Genomic DNA, 17,898 nt, shown 5'->3' with positions numbered 1-17,898 from the left:
CCTCTCTGTCAATATATAACACCCACATTTTACTGTGACTGCATTACAACTGTGTGGCTCTACTTACTGGTACTGCGACAGGCGGCTTGCCCATCCTGACCCTCTCTGGTCTGACAGCTGTGTCTAGCTTGTCCCTCTCTCTGTTTCTGTCTATTCCCGTCTCCTACACCTTGTAATATACGCGTGATGTTAGAGCGACCTTTTGCCCCAACAAGGCTTCCGTTGCTATAACATTTATTTTCCACCACTTCGATCATTCGCGGCATTTTCCTGTAACTTTCAATAAGGTTCATTTTCGAGTAAATATATTTATTTTCTCATACTTTGGTCATATGGTTCAATTTCATATACTTTCCGCAAGATCCATTTTCAAGTAACTATATTTATCTTCCCCGTACTTCGATCACACAGTTTATTTTTCCTTAACTTTCAATAAGATTCATTCTCGAGTTACTTTGGTAATCGCATCTTCTAATCAGGAACAAGGAGGCGGCGGTTCCTGTGGTGTGCCGGCTGTCCGTGTTGTCCATGTCACCTGTTTCCGGTGACCTCTGCTTCCCTCGTATACTAATTCAGTGATGGCCACCTGAGTACCTCTTCTTGTAATGTTGTGCTAATCTCCGGCTCTGTTAGTGTTGTCATGACTCACCGCATCTTGTTGTTCTCCACGGTGGTCACGTCTCGTCTCTTATCTGTCAGGGTGGTGATAGCTTCTTGATACCTGCTGTCGTTTTTATCATCTTCTTCCCTCATTTATTCTTTCTACTTCTCGTTTCCCTTTTTCATTTCTTCATTTTTGTTTCATTCTTGTTTCTTGTTACATGTTTAATTTCTTGTTGTTTGCTGGGTTACAACAACGTCCCTATTCTTCCTCCACGCCCCTCTCCTTCCTTCACTGCCTCCACTTCCCCTGGCTCTCCTTCCTTCACTGCTCCTCCTACACCGTCCCTCTTCCCTCACTTGCCTTTCTTCCATCATTATTCCTCCTTCCCTTCACTGCTCTTCCTTCCTTCCCTGCCTTGCCCTGCTCATCCATTCCCCTGTCCCCTTCCTTCACCACCCTCCAGCCTCCCCCATGCTCACCACTCTCGGATGTTATTTATCTAGTCTCTCTCTCTCTCTCTCTCTCTCTCTCTCTCTCTCTCTCTCTCTCTCTCTCTCTCTCTCTCTCTCTCTCTCTCTCTCTCTCTCTCTCTCTTCTATTCAAGTCTTGTCTGTTTTTTTTTTTTTTTTGGTTTAACTCTCTCATTACTTATGGCATCGTTTTCCTTCCTCTTTCTTTCTTCCTTCCTTTTTGTATTTATTTGATTTCCTTTCTTCGTTTTCTACCTTTCCATTATTTCATTTTTTTTTTATCCTTCCTGCCTTCCTTTCTTTCATTTGATTTCTCTCCTTTTCTTATCCGTTTCTTCCTTTCCCTCTCCTTTTGTTCATACCTTCCTTTTTTTCTTTTTTTTTCTCCGTTTTACTTTTATTTATTTATTTATTTCATTTTATTAATTAATTATTTTTTTGGTGGGGAAGGCTTTGCTTTTATTTATTCCTTTCTTTTCTCCTACGTTCCTTCCTTCCCTCCTTTCTGCCTCTCTTCCTCCCTCCCTCTCACTTTCCCTCCCTCTCTCACCGTGCCTGCATCCTTGCATTTTCCAGCCTACATCCACTTTACAAATTGCTCAGTGTACTTTATCACAGACAGCCTCGGAAGAACCAAAATGCAAGTTAGATATGTTTGTTCTTCATTTGTATTTCTTTGTGAGTGATCTAAATAAACTCCGTGCTCTTATCTATTACTGTTTGTTCATGTGTGAGCGATTTCAACCTCCGGTCCTTATCTTTTACTTCTTGTTTTTTCCTTTGTATCCCTCCGAGTGGCCATGTCTATTGGCGTTCGTTCTTACTTGGTGTTCCTGCAGGAGTGACCTATCCCTCGCCTCTCTCTTCCTCAGCTGTGACGCAAGGAGCAGCTTTCTCAGCGACGGGGAGCGGTGGACGGCGGATGAATACTTTGGCTCCCGCGCCTTCTTCTGCATCATGTCCGCCCGCTGACCCTGGTGGTGGGCGACGTGCGTCAGAGGAGTTGAAAATGTAGGGGACTCGCTGCTGTGCCCTGCGTGTAGCTGTGAGGTGAAGTGCAGACGGCTGCATTGTCTCAGCCTCGGAGGTGCCACTTGTTCAAATTACGAATGGTTTAATGTTATTTTTTGCAGGCTGTGGAATATTGCAGTATCTTATAACAAGACAAATGATATAAAAAAGCATGTAATTTACCGATAAGCATTACACAACAACATTATTGCGGTGATAAAATGTACTCCTGTAAAATGCTACGTGGCATCGTCTCTCAGCTGTTTTCAAGGTCGCAAGGGCAGGCTACCCACCCGCCCTCCTCCCTCGCTTTGATGATGCCGCGTAGCATTTTACAGAAGTACTTTTAATCACCGCAATAATGTTGTCCTGTAACGCTTATCGGTAAATTACATGCTTTGTAATCCCATTTGTCTTGTTATAAGATAATGTAATATTAAACCATTCGTAATATGACTAAGTGGCACCTCCGAGGCTGCGACAATACAACCGTGTGTCCGTCATTTCACAGAGCACACCCGCGAGTCCCGTACATTTTCAAATCCTCTGATGGGTAAACAAAGCCTTAAAATGCATATGTGCATAGAACATTTTCTACTTAGAATTAAACGTACTTTCACCTCTTTCAGTATTTGCAGAAACTCGCGTTACACCCTGTATAGGAAATTAGAGACGTCGCAGTGAGCGTTTTGATACCAGATAGCGCCAGAATTTTTAATTCTCGCCGGAAAATAAATATTTTTTGGGGCAAGGTTTTACAAGCTTACAAAGGTGTATCGTTGCACAGTAATGCGTCTAAATTTTAAGTCAATTAATTTCGTGATAACTGACAGCACATGACATTGTTTGAGCCTCTATTCATAATTTCAGATGATATTCTTAAAAGAGCCTATAAGTGTATCAAGGCAGGCAATCTGTAATTTTCTACTGACCTCAATGGAAGTATACTAATATATACTTGCATTTTCATGTACTAAACAACAGGCAAATCCATTTAATGTAAAGAAAATATAATTTTGTATCAGAGACTTTATTTTTGCGGTACGATCACTATCTTCGGGTACTTGGGCAGCGAGCAAACCAAAACACAGGACCACGCTTACTCGACTACCCTGCACAATGGATACATCACCGCCACAATCATGGACTACAGCGGAATTAAGAAAATTCCCGAAAGAACGAGCTATACCCTATTCTGGATATAGTAAAGCAAAGTAAAGGCCTTTGTATCGGCAGAACTGAGAGGCTATTGTTTACACTTTACACTCCTTCCTAACGGCGTGCGGCGCTTTTTTTAACTGAAGAATCATGATCAAGATAAGTACGTCGTACGTCCGCCAGCGGTGCTGTTCTTTTTTTTTATTTCACTGATTACTTTCATATACAGGACGTATCAGTGATATCTGATATTTTTCAACATTCCCAGATAAAATGCACAAGCCGAAATCAACATCCTTTTATTTTTACTGTTCATACTTACTTAAAAAAAAATCATTACCTATTTTTAGTTTTATCTTATAATTCAATTAACAAAGCCTTATTATACACCAGTAAGTATGAATATTAATATTAAGGGTTATGTTTTTAATTTTAGATACACTTGTGCAGCAATTCATGCTGTACTTTTCCTGCACATCGATTTCAAATTTAGCTAAGACACCCCTTTGCCCCAGGAAATCGCAGACAATTAAAAATGCTGACGCTGATAGGTATCTACCAGCCTCACTGCCACGTCTCTAATTGCAAGGTGGCGAACAAGTTGTCTCAGTATATCAACCACGGGAACAATAGACACCTGTAACCGCTTCACTCAGGGCGTTCAATCTCTTATGCTTTCGGATCCAATACCTTACATTCTTCAGTTAAAAAACTCATTACCTTACACACACACACACACACACACACCTTTCCTCAAACTCATTCATATTTCACCTTTTTTTTCCCCACAATGCATTTTTAATCTTTCCTGTTTATTAATTAAGCTCCTTTGCGCACCTTATGAATTAGTTCGAGCGTTTCATTAAGTTACAGGAGAGAAGCAAGTGATACTTCTTAATGGTTCGGTTTCATTTGGAAGGGAAGGAATAGGAGGTAGAAAAGGGTTATTGTGATAGATAAGGTAAAAAGAAAGGGTTTTATATATATATATATATATATATATATATATATATATATATATATATATATATATATATATATATATATATATATATATATATATATATATATATATATATATATATATTATTAAAAGCGTTAACTTATCTATGAAAAGAGTGTTTGTGTGTGTGTGTGTAATAATAATGTTTCTTTCTCTCTCTCTCTCAATGAAAGATAAGAGCGAGAGAAAACAGAAAAACAAAACTGTTGTAAGGAGAGAGAGAGAGAGAGAGAGAGAGAGAGAGAGAGAGAGAGAGAGAGAGAGAGAGAGAGAGAGAGAGAGAGAGAGAGCGTAAACCACCAACACAAAATTAAATTCCTGAGCAGATCTCTTCTCTTTTCTCTCTCTCTCTCTCTCTCTCTCTCTCTCTCTCTCTCTCTCTCTCTCTCTCTCTCTCTCTCTCTCTCTCTCTCTCTCTCTCTCTCATAATCCATCCCTGCTATACGTAATCACAATGTAATGCCCTATTGTTTGGTTTATTTTCCTAAGTGTTCCCCTCCTCACCCCATTTTTTCTCTTCCCTCATTTGTTCCTTTTGATTTTATTCGTATTTTTTTCCTTTATTTTTCTCATTTTTCTCTTGATTCGCCATTTTTTTTCTTATTCTTTTCTTATTCTCCCGGTATCCATTATTTTTCATTTTTTTTCTTTTTCCTCTTTCTCCCAATCCTCTCGGTGTGTCTGCTGCTGGCTCGTGATTGGCTGGATTGGGATGGCTTGGTGTATGTGGATTGGTGTGGACGGCTATTATTATTTGCTTGTATTTTGTTTATTTACTTTTTTTTTTTATTGTTTGTGTAAGAGAGAGAGAGAGATTTAGGAAGACCACAAATTTCTCTCTCTCTCTCTCTCACTCAATGTTAAAGCTTCATTATCTTTCTTCACCGTAGTGTTAAAAAATATACGACTATGTTGGTTTGTTTGTTAGCGTTCAGATTAATTTGCTTTATTTAGTCTTCATTTATTTATTTATTTATTTATTTTGTGTTGGTGTATATATATATTTTTTTCAGTGTTAATTGATGAGATTATTTCTTTATAGTGTGTTTTATTTAGTTAGTTTTTGTTGTAAGTTAATTCAAAGTTGAGCATTTTGACTCACCTTTGACTCACCACACTCAAGTTGTGTCCTGTATTTTTGTGTAAGCCTCATATTTTTGAGTCAAGCATCTAATATATATTCTTCACTTGTACACACACATTGAGCCTCACTACACTCACGCAGGCTGGAAGAAAATTTGGCTTGTCGATTTCGGTTCCATTCCTTGTTGTAGACACTACAAGATTCTAACATTTGTGTGTGTGTGTGTGAAGGAGACAATTGTTGGTGAGGGGCTGTGGAGAGTCACTGTGGGTTTGTAAACATACTGTGGGGGACATACTGTGGAGAGAGAGAGAGAGAGAGAGAGAGAGAGAGAGAGAGAGAGAGAGAGAGAGAGAGAGAGAGAGAGAGAGAGGTGTTATTCACTGTTCCTCATCGCAGGAGAAGTATTGTTCATAGTTGTTCATTGCAGGTGAGGGAAGACACAGTATGTTGAGGGAAGGTAGCTGCAGGAGTGAACAGCTGCACCAGTGACAGCAGCAACAGAGCCCCACGACTGCTGCTGCTCCTCTCCTCCCAGCACAGCAGCACACAGGACACATATCCATCATCTTTAAATCCCAGACACTCGTGCCTTGGTAATCTCACTGCAGCAAACCCTACATTGCTCAGGTCAATTTCCAGCTAGAGTCATGATATCTGCAGTTATTTTTCAAGATAAAGAAGGTTCAAAATATCCCCCCCAAAAAAGTTATTTTTAGAGTTGAAAATCCACTCGAATTTTCTGCCTGAAGCTCTCGTTTAAAAATAACTCCCTTTTGGATCTTGTGTCCGACTCCAACTGTGTCCTTCAAGTGAACGGGTCTTCAGTTTGTAGTGAGGCTTCCAAGCCGCCCAGACCTGTGAAGGCGAGCAGTCAGTCAGATGATGAGAGTAGACATCAGCAACATAATGAGAGAAACAGTCACAATAATAGAGATAAATGAAGGCACTCAAGTATTGATGATAAAACAAGACAGAATAATGAGAAAAGTAAAATAATGAGAGACAAATAAGGCCAGTCTACAAATAATAGTGAATTTACTGTAGGAAGGGTCTGCTGTACTACTTAATGACCATTCAAGTCTACTTGTTAAAGATATGTTTACATTTTGAACTGTCATTTTCTTGTACTATGATACATTTTTAACTATTTTTTTTTACACCTGCCTTATAATTAACATTGAGTAGAGTCTCACTAATACAACTTGAATATTACTCAGCCGGCAGTCTTTGCCATGGTGGAGTGTGACACTCTAAATCAGTACTGACATTTTATCATTTACATTTTATTACTTTGATTACTCAACAAAATACTGCATTGTTTTTCGTAACCTGCTGACTGGTGAAGGGACAGTGTGTGCTCCTGAACACTTGGTTCTTGCCACGTGCCACAGCACTCTGACAGCTTCCAGTGGTCCTGTCTGAGATAATGCACCACACAACATTAGGAATAGGAATAATTATTTCACTAAAACTTTAATTATCTGCAATAAAAACTTGGAATGAGTTTATGCACTTTGTGAATTTAGGAATCTGGAACAATGATTGCAGTTATTTAACTACCTGCACTAAAGAGTTTGTATTAGTTATGGCGGTGTTGACAACAAGTATAAACACTCTGAGAGGCGTGACCTCCGCCGCACTGCTTCATCAGCCTTCAAGTCCCGGCAGTAAAACGGTTCGTGTGAGGAAGACTGTTTCTGGTGCTACAGGTGAAAACTGTTACTACTAGTGTGTACATATCTGTGGAAACCAAAGGATGTTTTCAATCGTACCAAACGTTATAGTCATGGAGATATCTCTCTTCCTGCACACAAAACAACTACCAGCACCTAATTATTACACACATACTCCTACACCAGCCTCGGAGACCCCATCTGGTGAGCGGACCACAATTGTCCCCGGATCAGACTGCTCTTCTGGTAACGACCCTAAATGTCTTGATACCCCTCTCAGTTTTTCTTCATAAACTTCTGCAACATTCGCGTTCAATCTGTAGAACACTGCCTCTCCTCTGTTAAGCTTCATCATCCTTTCGTCACTGAAACTCAGATGTCTGAGGCAACTGACAGTTGCCCCTTTTCTGTTCCCTCCTACTTTCTCTATCCTCATTTTCGATCCAAAGCTGGATGCTGTGTTCATGTGCGCAATGACTTAACCTGCTTTCCACTCTCTTGAATCTTCCGAGTTTTCCACCACCTGGGTACGACAACAGAGTCACTCTCAAACTAAATTTATCTGTGCTGTATACCTCTCAAATAACTCTTCTGACTATGAAAAATTCTTTGACTACTTAACTTCCAAAGTGGAGCACATTGACTCTCTTCCCTTTTGCAGAGATCTTAATTCTTGGAGACTGACTTCAATGTTCACCACCAACTTTGGCTTTCCTCTCCCTTCACTGACCATCCTGGTGAACTAGCCTTAGACTTTGCTATTCTCCACGACCTAAAGCAATTGGTGCAACACCTTACTCGTATTCCTGACCGTCTTGAAGATAGGCCCAACATTCTTGACCTTTTCCTGACCTCTAATCCTTCTGCTTATGCTGTCACCCTTTCTTCTCCGTTGGGCTCCTCCGATCACAGTCTCATATCTGTATCTTGTCCTATCGCTCCAATCCCTCCTCAGGATCCCACAAAAGGAAGGTGCCACTGGCATTTTGCCTGTACTAGTTGGGGGAACATGGAGGTATTTTGCTGATTTTCCTTGGAAAATTACTACTGCTTCCGTGTCAGAGACCCGTCTTTTTGTGCTGAGCGCATAACAGAGGTGATAGTGTCTGGCATGGAGGCGTACATTCCTCACTCTTTTTCTCGACCTAAACCTTCCAAAGTTAAACTTGGTTTAACATAGCTTGTTCTCGTGCTATACATGATAGAGAGGTGGCCCACCAAAGGTGCTTAAGCCTTCTTCCATCACCGGAATCTAATGCACTTTACATTTCTGCCATGCCAAGTCTCTTCTCCAATTAGCCAAAAAAAAACTCCTTCATTAACAGAAAGTGTCAAAACGTTTCAAGATCTAACTCTCCCTCGTGACTTCTGGCACTTACCCAAAAACATCTATAATAACTTTGCTTCTCCTTTCCCTTCTTTATTTCAACCAGATGGCACCACTGCTATCACATCTACCTCTAAAGCTGAACTCTTCGCTCAAACCTTTGCTAAAAACTCTAACCCTGGACGATTCAAGGTTTGTTCTTCCCTCTCCTCCACTAGCGTAGACATGACAAAGGTGACTAAGTACACAATGGACATGACACACTCAGGCAGCTGGTACAGCTTTGGCTATAAATGTTATAGCAATACTCTGCCACTTTGTTGACAAGTGACAATACAACCTCTCGTTCCTCAGAATGTTCTTTTCACGTAACAGCTTCAAACCAGATCCTGAACCAACATGAACCACCTCTGCTATCAAGTAGTCAGCACCGTGAAGGGTTGTACAGTTCCTTACCTCACTAAATAATACTTCTTTCTTATCCAATCTGTCTGTCTATGTGTCTGCTGCCATGGCTTGACCTGCTCTTCTTTCATCTGTAGCTTCCATTCTGTCTGCTGTCTCCCTGCATCTTCTTGTCCACCACACCATCGTCTCTTGTGTGTCTGCTGCCACTGTCTGTCTAGGAAAAAAAAAAAATTTTTCTTCGAAATCTTGAACAACTACAACATGAACCACCTGTGGTTTAATCATTCTCCAGCATTTCTTCTGTCCACCGTCACTGTCTGAACCAGTCACCTAACACACCATCCTTCCTGCCACGGTCATTCCTCTCTAATGCTCTTCTCTTTCTCCCTCTCTCAGCGTGGTGGCAGCACAGGCCTCTTCACTCCCTGGCACCACGGCAGGTGTCAGTGAGGCAGGCAGGTGTTGGTTCAAGTCCTGGCAGTGTCACTTCGCTGCTGTATTGTTTTGTGCAGCGGATGATGCTACGTTTTTCATCACTTAGTTAGTGTAGAGTTTATTTTTGCTTGACGTTATTTGTGTTGGAAAGACATTGCCATTATATAGTGGTAGATGTTCTAGGAAATAAGGAATTAGCAATACTAATACATGCTTGAACAACACTCACCGGTGTGGAAGGCTTGTCAGGGAGTGGCTGTAGTGGCTTCACTTGAACTACGACCATGTTCTCCTCAACCCTTGGAAAGATAACAATTTATCTGAAATGGAGAGATACAAAGATAGAGAAAAATTTAAGTGAGACACTGCAAAGTGTAGCTGACAGTGTACGCGTCGTCATCAAGAAGAGGGGCTCTGCAAAGAAATAGTAAGACACTCGTGAAGGCTACCATCTTTTCTCAAGGGAAGTGTGTGTCGTGTGTCTTAACATCGTCAGGCGCGCAAACATGTTTTGCATCAAGGGTGTCGTTGTACGATCAGGATATGAATTTTTTTTTTTTTTTTTTATTTTCTACATTTTTTTTCCCATTTTTTATATATGTAATGTTTTGATATATATATATATATATATATATATATATATATATATATATATATATATATATATATATATATATATATATATATATATATATATATATATATATATATATATATATATATATATATATATATATATATATATATATATATATATATATATATATATATATATATATCCCCTAATGTAATGAGGTCTTCTGTTATGAAATTTCACGGTTTCGCCCGCTGCGAGACATGACTTTTTTTGTTTTTTTCTTTCTGGCGTACCCGTTCTTCCTCAGTCTCCTATGAATATCTCTGGTTCTTTTGCTGCGTACAACATTAGAGAGTACGTAATTTTAGGTCTAACTATTTTTTTCAAATTTATATACGAAAAATGAGATAAATATTTTTCCGTAAATCTAGGAAATAGTCAATGTGTCTGCATTAGATATCTTTTGCATTAATATTTTATTTATTTCAAACAGTTAAACACTGGTTTTGATCTAAAAGTCGAAATATAACAAAAATTGTTTTCACCCGCCTTCCCCCCTCCCCCCCGGGTAATTAAGGGTGAAATCATGAATTACTTTAGGCCTATGTACAAAACCGATCGTAGTAACTAAATTAATCTATATCTGTTTTTCAACATATTGTGATGTATATATCATGTGAATTTCAAGTCCTTAGCTGCAATAGGTGTATTATAGTCATCCCTTAAACTTTGACATAACTTAAAATGGCGGATTTTGGCATATAAAAATGATCTCCGTTGTTATTAGTGTTACACACAGATGGGCCATTGCGGCTTATCCAGCTGTGAGAGGCGAACAAATTCTGCTGTCGTCATTTTTGTTTGTAACTGATTTTGATTTCTGACAAATATTTGAAAGTAAATATTTGACACAGTTTTTTTTTTACTTTTTCATTGAAAAAAAAACTTATCGTACAAAAAAAAAAAAGATAGCAGACATCCTTCTTGCAACCTTCCTGATCAAAATATTTTTTAAATGAATTGGTCAATAAATGAGGGAGGAGAGGCGAGTTGAACACAGGCAATTTAATATGGGATTAGCGATCCTTCAACCCCCTCAAGTGGATGAATAAAGGTGATTAGTTACTTTGATGTGTAAAGACTGTAATTTGTAAAGATGAGAATAAATGAGAATAAATTATTTCTATGACCTTGTGTCCAGCCAATGTTTGTAGGTTTAAGGTGAAACCACGAGGTGAGGTGACATTAGTATTGTCAAGTGTCTTTGTAAGGTACTCACACCAAAGTTTTCATTTGCTTCAGTCAATCAAGGTCTGGTGATAAAAACAAGGCACTGCATCCTGTGCACTCTACCCTGTGCACGCCTTCCTTTCACTCTGGAATGCACACCTTTATATATTGTGCTGCATTCACACTCACATATTTCAATACAAATAAATAAAATTAATAACAATCACAACAAAAAACAAAAAGTGACCAATAAAAAAATAAAATAAAACAACAAACACAGTTGTGAAGAACTCTTCTCCGTTAACCTCCAAGATAACATCAGAACTGGTCTTCAGGAAAAAAAATAAATAAATAAAGATAAACACTATCACTCTCACGTAGAGCACAGCGTTACACCTCAAAAATAAAAATAAAAAAAATAGCATCAGACCGAGGAGGGTTCCTATGTACAGCAAGTGACCCCTAAACAAACTAGCTAGCTAACCACAACCAAGGACCCCGGAAGTGCTTATCTGGGTTCTTGTGGCTGGATGGTGTCCGGGTAGCAGTCTGGGGCAGGTGAGGTGGATGGCTGAGTGTAGGCGACCACGTGGCTATGTCTGGTGTCCTCCACGACCTTGTGGAGCTGTATGGGGTCACCTCGCCACTTCCGGGATGACCTGGGATAGTTATCTCGTCACCTACAACCCACTTCTGGTTCTTCATCACCATTGTTAGAGGTAGTTCATGGGTCACCTGCAATAGTAGTAGTAGTAGTAGTAGTAGTAGTAGTAGTAGTAGCAGTAAAAGTAGTAGTAGTACTGGTGGTAGTGGTGGTAGTAGTAGTAGTAGCAGCGGTAGTGGTAGTAGTAGTGGTGGTGGTGGTGGTGGTGGTGGTTGTTGTTGTTGTGGTGGTGGTGGTGGTGGTGGTGGCGGTGGTTGTGGTGGTGTTGGTGGTGTTGGTTGTGGTGGTGGTAGTAGTAGTGGTAGTGGTGATGGTGGTAGTAGCAGTGGTAGTGGTAGTAGTGGTGGTGGTGGCGGTGGTAGTAGTGGTGACGGTGGTAGTAGTAGTGGTGGTGGTGGTGGTGGTGGTGGTAGTGTCGGTGGTAGTAGTGGAGGCGGTGGTAGTAGTGGTGGTTGTGGCGGTGGTAGTAGTGGTGGTGGTGGTATTCGTGGTGGTGGTGGTGGTGGTAGTAGTAGTAGTAGTAGTAGTGGTGGTGGTGGTGGTGGTGGTGATAGTAGTAGTAGTAGTAGTAGTAGTAGTAGTAGTAGTAGTAGTAGTAGTAGTAGTAGTAGTGGTGGTGATGGTGGTGGTGGTGGTGGTGGTGGTGGTAGTAGATGTGTTAGTAGTAGTAGTAGTAGTAGTAGTAGTAGTAGTAGTAGTAGTAGTAGTAGTTGTTGTTGTAGTAGTAGTAGTAGTAGTAGAAGTAGTAGTAGTAGTACGAGTAGTACTAGTAGTAGTACGATTAGTAGTAGTAGTAGTACGATTAGTAGTAGTAGTACGAGTAGTAGTAGTAGTAGTAGTAGTAGTAGTAGTAGATTAAACAAAATAGAAAAAAAAGAAACGGACAGACAAACTGAGAGAGAGAGGGGGAGGGAGGGGGGCTATTGTAGCCCCCCCTCCCTCTCTCTCTCTCTCTCTGGGAGGTAAGAGAACACCATTTTCTTGTTGGATTGCAAGGTCACTCTAGAAGAGCGGGAAAAAGATGCAGAGGGCGCTGTCAAATCTTTAGTGTGAATGAAGGACGGACAAGTGCAGCTTGAGAAGGTAGGAGAGTGAAGAGTGTATGTGATCAGTGTGATGGGAAGGTACATGTATGCCTCCCATGTTCTGAAAGAAAGCACTCTCTCCATCAATAGCGACCTTCACACATTTGCTGCAATCATTTCTTGAGTCACTGTTTTCACTACACAAGGAATGAAGAAGCTGTTTATATGAATGTTGAAGGATAAAGCCTTTTCTTTGTGCAGCTGCAAACAGGACACAGGCTTTCATTTGTTACAGGAAAAGTTCTCCTTTGTGCAAGAAATGATAGTAATGATTTCAATAAGAGTAGGTAAAAATGTTATGTTGTTTTGCAATCACAGATTTGCTTTGTAATAAAACAATATATAGATGTAGGATACTACATCTATATGTTGAGCCGTGACTGAGACAAGTTTTATTATTAACATTTAGAGTTCCACCTTTGTATTTTGACCAGTTACAATGTCACTTCACAAAAGATACTTTCATTATTTTACCATTATTATATTTGCCTCATTAAAAATTATGATAATTAATAATCAACATTTGTTTAAAAGATTTGCGTTTCATTTTTGCCCGTTATTTAATGGAATTCATTGTTAAAAAAAAAAAAAGGAAGAAAAGTGATAAATGTTGGGCCAGTGGTACACACGGCAACTTTGAATAGTCTGAAATGTAACGGCGGTGGTGCGTGTGGCGCCTGACGTGTTAAATATTGACTGATTTTACTTAATATAACACCATTTTTTTTTTATATAACTCTCTCCACCGTAGTCTTTCTAACGTCCAAAACCGTCACCTACCCACTCCCCTCTCACTCTCTCACTCCCTCCCAATGTCCCTAGAAGTTACAACCTTCAATTCTCTCCACCCTAATTTTTCTCCAGTTCAAATCCGTCACCTACCTACTCCCCTCTCACTCTCACTCTCACCTTGGCCTCGTACAGGTCGTCCACTTAGGGCGTAATGTTCTTGAGTTGTTCTTCACAGTCCTCTCAAGTTCTCTCAGTGAGTCTTTGAGTTTTGCTTCATATTCTACTTGTAACTTCCTATCAAGCTCACCTATCTCCAGGTGTTTGCGCTTCTTCGTTTCTGTCACCTACTGCTCATAAATTGCAGTGGTAGGAGTAGTAGTAGTAGTGGTAGTAGTGGTAGAGGGTGGGTGCAGCATAATTGCGGGCTCACAAAAACACAAAATTATCTCATCGTTTCATTACACTTTCTTATTCGTTTTTGTTTCAGCGGTGCATTTTTACCGCAGATTTTCTTTTCATCTGTATTTTCTTGCTTTTCTCTCACTTTCCATTTGTTTTCTTTAACTTGCTTTCTCCTTCGTCTTACTCTGGCCACCATTCTCTCTCTCTCTCTCTCTCTCTCTCTCTCTCTCTCTCTCTCTCTCTCTCTCTCTCTCTCTCTCTCTCTCTCTCTCTCTCTCTCTCTCTCTCTCAGTAGAGAAAGGTGAAGGGATTTTTTTATTTTTTTTATTTATTTATTTTTTTGTTAATGTGTCAGGGTACATGGTCTCAGTTTGGCAATGGAATGAATGGAGCAAGTTTTGATGACAACTTGATGTGGAGGAAAATTGTGTTTCCTTTTATATATATATATATATATATATATATATATATATATATATATATATATATATATATATATATATATATATATATATATATATATATATATATATATATATATATATATATATATATATATATATATATATATATATATGTTACAGTCAATACCTGAATCCAGACAATTTGTAAAGTGACTTATTTTTTCAGGCAATTTGTGAACTGCCTGGTTAGGTTAGGTTATTTTTTCAGGCAATTTGTGAACTGCCTAACCTAACCTAACCTAACCTAACCTAACCTAACCTAACCTAACCTAACCTTAGGTTAGGTTAGGTTAGGTTAGGTTAGGTTAGGTTAGGTTAGGTTAGGTTAGGTTAGGTTAGGCAGTTCACAAATTGCCTGAAAAAATAAGTCACTTTACAAATTGTCTGGATTCAGGTATTGACTGTAACATATATATATATATATATATATATATATATATATATATATATATATATATATATATATATATATATATATATATATATATATATATATATATATATATATATATATATATATATATATATATATATATATAAATAAAGTAAGCACAATTTTTGTCCACGTGAAAAATAAAATAAATGATAAACGACCCATTACAAAGCCTCATTACTTAAACTCAGAAATCACAATGGACAGAAATGGTCTTTACGACGCCAGTACTTCACTCAGGTATTAAACACCAGTGACGCATCACTTTTCTCTCGCTTTCTTTTCTACACTACCAGCGTGACGCCCTCCACGCCCCTGCCACCCACGCCAACCACTTCACAAACTTTAGAAAAACTGACTCAAAACACAACTGCACTCGTCTGCAGAGAGAGAGAGAGAGAGAGAGAGAGAGAGAGAGAGAGAGAGAGAGAGAGAGAGAGAGAGAGAGAGAGAGAGAGAGAGAGAGAGAGAGGGGGGGGGGGATTAATTGAGGGCAGGGAAAGAACGGGGGAGCGAAGGGTCAGCGAGAGATGTGCGCTTGGGATAGTGAAGGTGGTGGTAACAGGCAGCCCTCACAGCCCCTGCCACCACCACCACCACCACCACCACCTTCCATCACCAATTGTTACCTTCAAGCTGCCATCGCATACGTCCTGCCTTCATTCCTTATTACGTTACAGGTATGACACCTGAATACTACTAATGGCGCCACCACCACCACCACCACCACACCTGTCCATAAGACCAATATTTCCCTTTCATGTATTTTGTCTACATAATGAAACGGCGGAGGGAAGCATCACGTAGACAGACAGACACAGATTGCTCTCTCCACCAGTCCTCCATCAACTGACTGACTGACTGACTGTGTGACTGAAAGACGGACAGACAGACAGATTGCTCTCTCCACCAGTCATCCATCAACAGACTGACTGACTGACTGTGTGATTGAAAGACGGACAGACAGACACATATTGGTCTCTCCACCATTCCTCCATCAACTGACTGACTGACTGACTGTATGATTGAAAGACGGACAGACAGACAGACTGCTCTCTCCAGAAGTCATCCAACAACAGATTGACTGATTGATTGAAAGACGGACAGACAGACACATATTGGTCTCTCCACCATTCCTTCATCAACAGACTGACTGACTGACTGAAAGACGGACAGACAGACAGGTGGTGTACTCATATTTATCTGCTCAGCTTCTCAACTTACTTAACTACAGCCTCAGTCATATAACATTCATCATCAGAGCCAGGAAATTTAAAATACTGCTTCATTTGCTGTCAATCTCTCTCTCTCTCTCTCTCTCTCTCTCTCTCTCTCTCTCTCTCTCTCTCTCTCTCTCTCTCTCTCTCTCTCTCTCTCTCTCACTGACGTCACATCACACAGGTCATTATATTGATGAAATTGTTTAAATATGCACACATTTCCTAATAGAATTAATTTTCTATTGTAAGTTTACATAAATAGTCCAATAATAGTATACAAAACCACAGATTACTACCTTTCATTACGTGTGGAGCTTCAATCTCAAATAAAAACCATTATACATTGACTCAAATAAGGCAACACTCACCTGGGACACGAGGAGCAGGGGAGGACAGGCAGGAAAAAGCGGGGAGAGGGTGGCGGGCAGGTTAGGAAGGGAGCGGGGAGGAAGGGAAGGGGAGAGAAGGCCTGAAACAGGGAGGTGAAACAAGCGAACGAGTGACTGCAATTTGCTGATTATAGGAGTACACACACACACACACACACACTCTCTCTCTCTCTCTCTCTCTCTCTCTCTCTCTCTCTCATCCCTGATAATCGTATCACCGCCACCACCACCACTTCCACTCCGTCCGATAAACACCTTTTTACACCACCACCACCACCGCTTAGCCCGCTCCGACTACGACCACCGCCACCTATCACCTCCACCACCACCACCATCGTAATCCTCAACCACACCCAACAACCACAACACCGTTGCGTCCGCTGCACCCACCACTGTCACACAACCACCACCATCCCCAACAACCACAACCACCTTTAACATAAGCCAGTCACGTTCACCATCACTAGCAACACCCTCTACAACCATTCCAACCATACCAAACACCACCACAACCACCACCTCAACCCAGTCACGTCCGCCATAGCCACCTCCACCTCCCCCTTCCACCATCCTACTCTCCACATCTCTCTTCCACTATCCACTCCTCCCTATCCACCACCAGGCCATACTCACATCCACCTCTCCCTCCACACCGCAGTCCACCACAACATGCCCGCCAGGGACAGACGCAAAACCGCTTCACCGCCGTAACACAACCGGGGACTCGTCACGTCAGCGGGCGCAGGGTGAATGGCTGAGGAGACGGCGAGGAGAGAGTATCACGTGACTTGAATACTTGGCGCTGATTGGTGAAGGCTGTGCTGAGGTAATTGTCACTAAGAACGGAGCCACTCTCGCAATACTACTTGTAATGATACAAAATAATAGAATCACGGTTATTATTACCAGTAGAAGACACTTACCAATACTCTGTGAGGCAAGAAGTAACGACAAATGAAGGATGCGTGAGCTTTACGAAGAATACGAAAGAAAACGGAAAAATAGAACGCTCTGATTGGCAGACGGGAAGCAGACCACCACCACAGCTCTCGTATTTATTGAGGCTTATATAGACTTGAAATAGCGACTTGAGACTAATGAAATAACGTAATACATGTAGTGCGGGTGTTTTCATCAATGACAGACAGACTAATGCTACGAGATAAAGAAAAAAACAAGATACATTAGTCACTGGGGGAATGTAGCAAGGCAGTCTTAGGTATCATGAATGCACTTGTTTTTCATGAAGCAAGGTTATGTGCTTGTATTCTGAAAGGCCTTGCTCTTTCACCAGACTATTTTCAAAGGCCACAGAAATAATTACCCGGGTTTTCAAGACTGGTTCTCCCGTTGATGCTGTAGAGACCTTACCAGTCTGTAACTAGAACCACAGAAACACTCTTAAAACTCGTGTAATTTCAACTACAGCCTCTTGAAAGTAGTCAGGGTGCGGGCAGAAATGTTTCAAGATACGGTGTATCGTGAAACATTTCTTTTGGCACTTTTGTTAGAAATACAGGCAGGGA

General features: G+C 40.4%; 3 long non-coding RNA genes across 6 annotated transcripts in view; all 3 read right to left on the bottom strand.

Annotated features, from left to right (window-relative positions):
* Positions 1–3,494: 3,494 nt before the first annotated feature.
* LOC135095290 (uncharacterized) overlaps positions 3,495–17,898 on the bottom strand; it is a 103,392-nt gene continuing 88,988 nt past the window's right edge. The window contains exon 5 of the long non-coding RNA XR_010264223.1: positions 3,495–3,990. This is a non-coding gene — a long non-coding RNA (uncharacterized LOC135095290). The remainder of the gene's footprint in view (positions 3,991–17,898) is intronic.
* On the bottom strand, positions 5,633–17,146 carry LOC135095289 (uncharacterized). Of its 4 annotated transcripts, XR_010264220.1 has the most exons (6): positions 17,006–17,146; positions 16,352–16,452; positions 9,406–9,496; positions 8,790–8,955; positions 6,663–6,751; positions 5,633–6,188 (listed from the first exon to the last, which is right to left on the bottom strand). It is a non-coding gene; the product is annotated as an uncharacterized LOC135095289 (long non-coding RNA). The 4 variants fall into 4 exon arrangements; XR_010264221.1 differs by lacking the exon at positions 16,352–16,452 and having other exon boundaries at positions 17,006–17,024; XR_010264219.1 differs by lacking the exon at positions 17,006–17,146 and having other exon boundaries at positions 16,352–16,983.
* Positions 9,925–14,323, bottom strand: LOC135095291 (uncharacterized). The gene is made up of 2 exons (XR_010264225.1): positions 13,642–14,323; positions 9,925–11,718 (listed from the first exon to the last, which is right to left on the bottom strand). It is a non-coding gene; the product is annotated as an uncharacterized LOC135095291 (long non-coding RNA).

The sequence above is a fragment of the Scylla paramamosain genome, chromosome 48, assembly GCF_035594125.1.
Source record: "Scylla paramamosain isolate STU-SP2022 chromosome 48, ASM3559412v1, whole genome shotgun sequence".
NCBI lineage: Eukaryota > Metazoa > Arthropoda > Malacostraca > Decapoda > Portunidae > Scylla > Scylla paramamosain.
The sequence above is the reverse complement of the archived record's forward strand: the minus strand, read 5'-3'. Positions and strand labels throughout refer to the sequence as shown.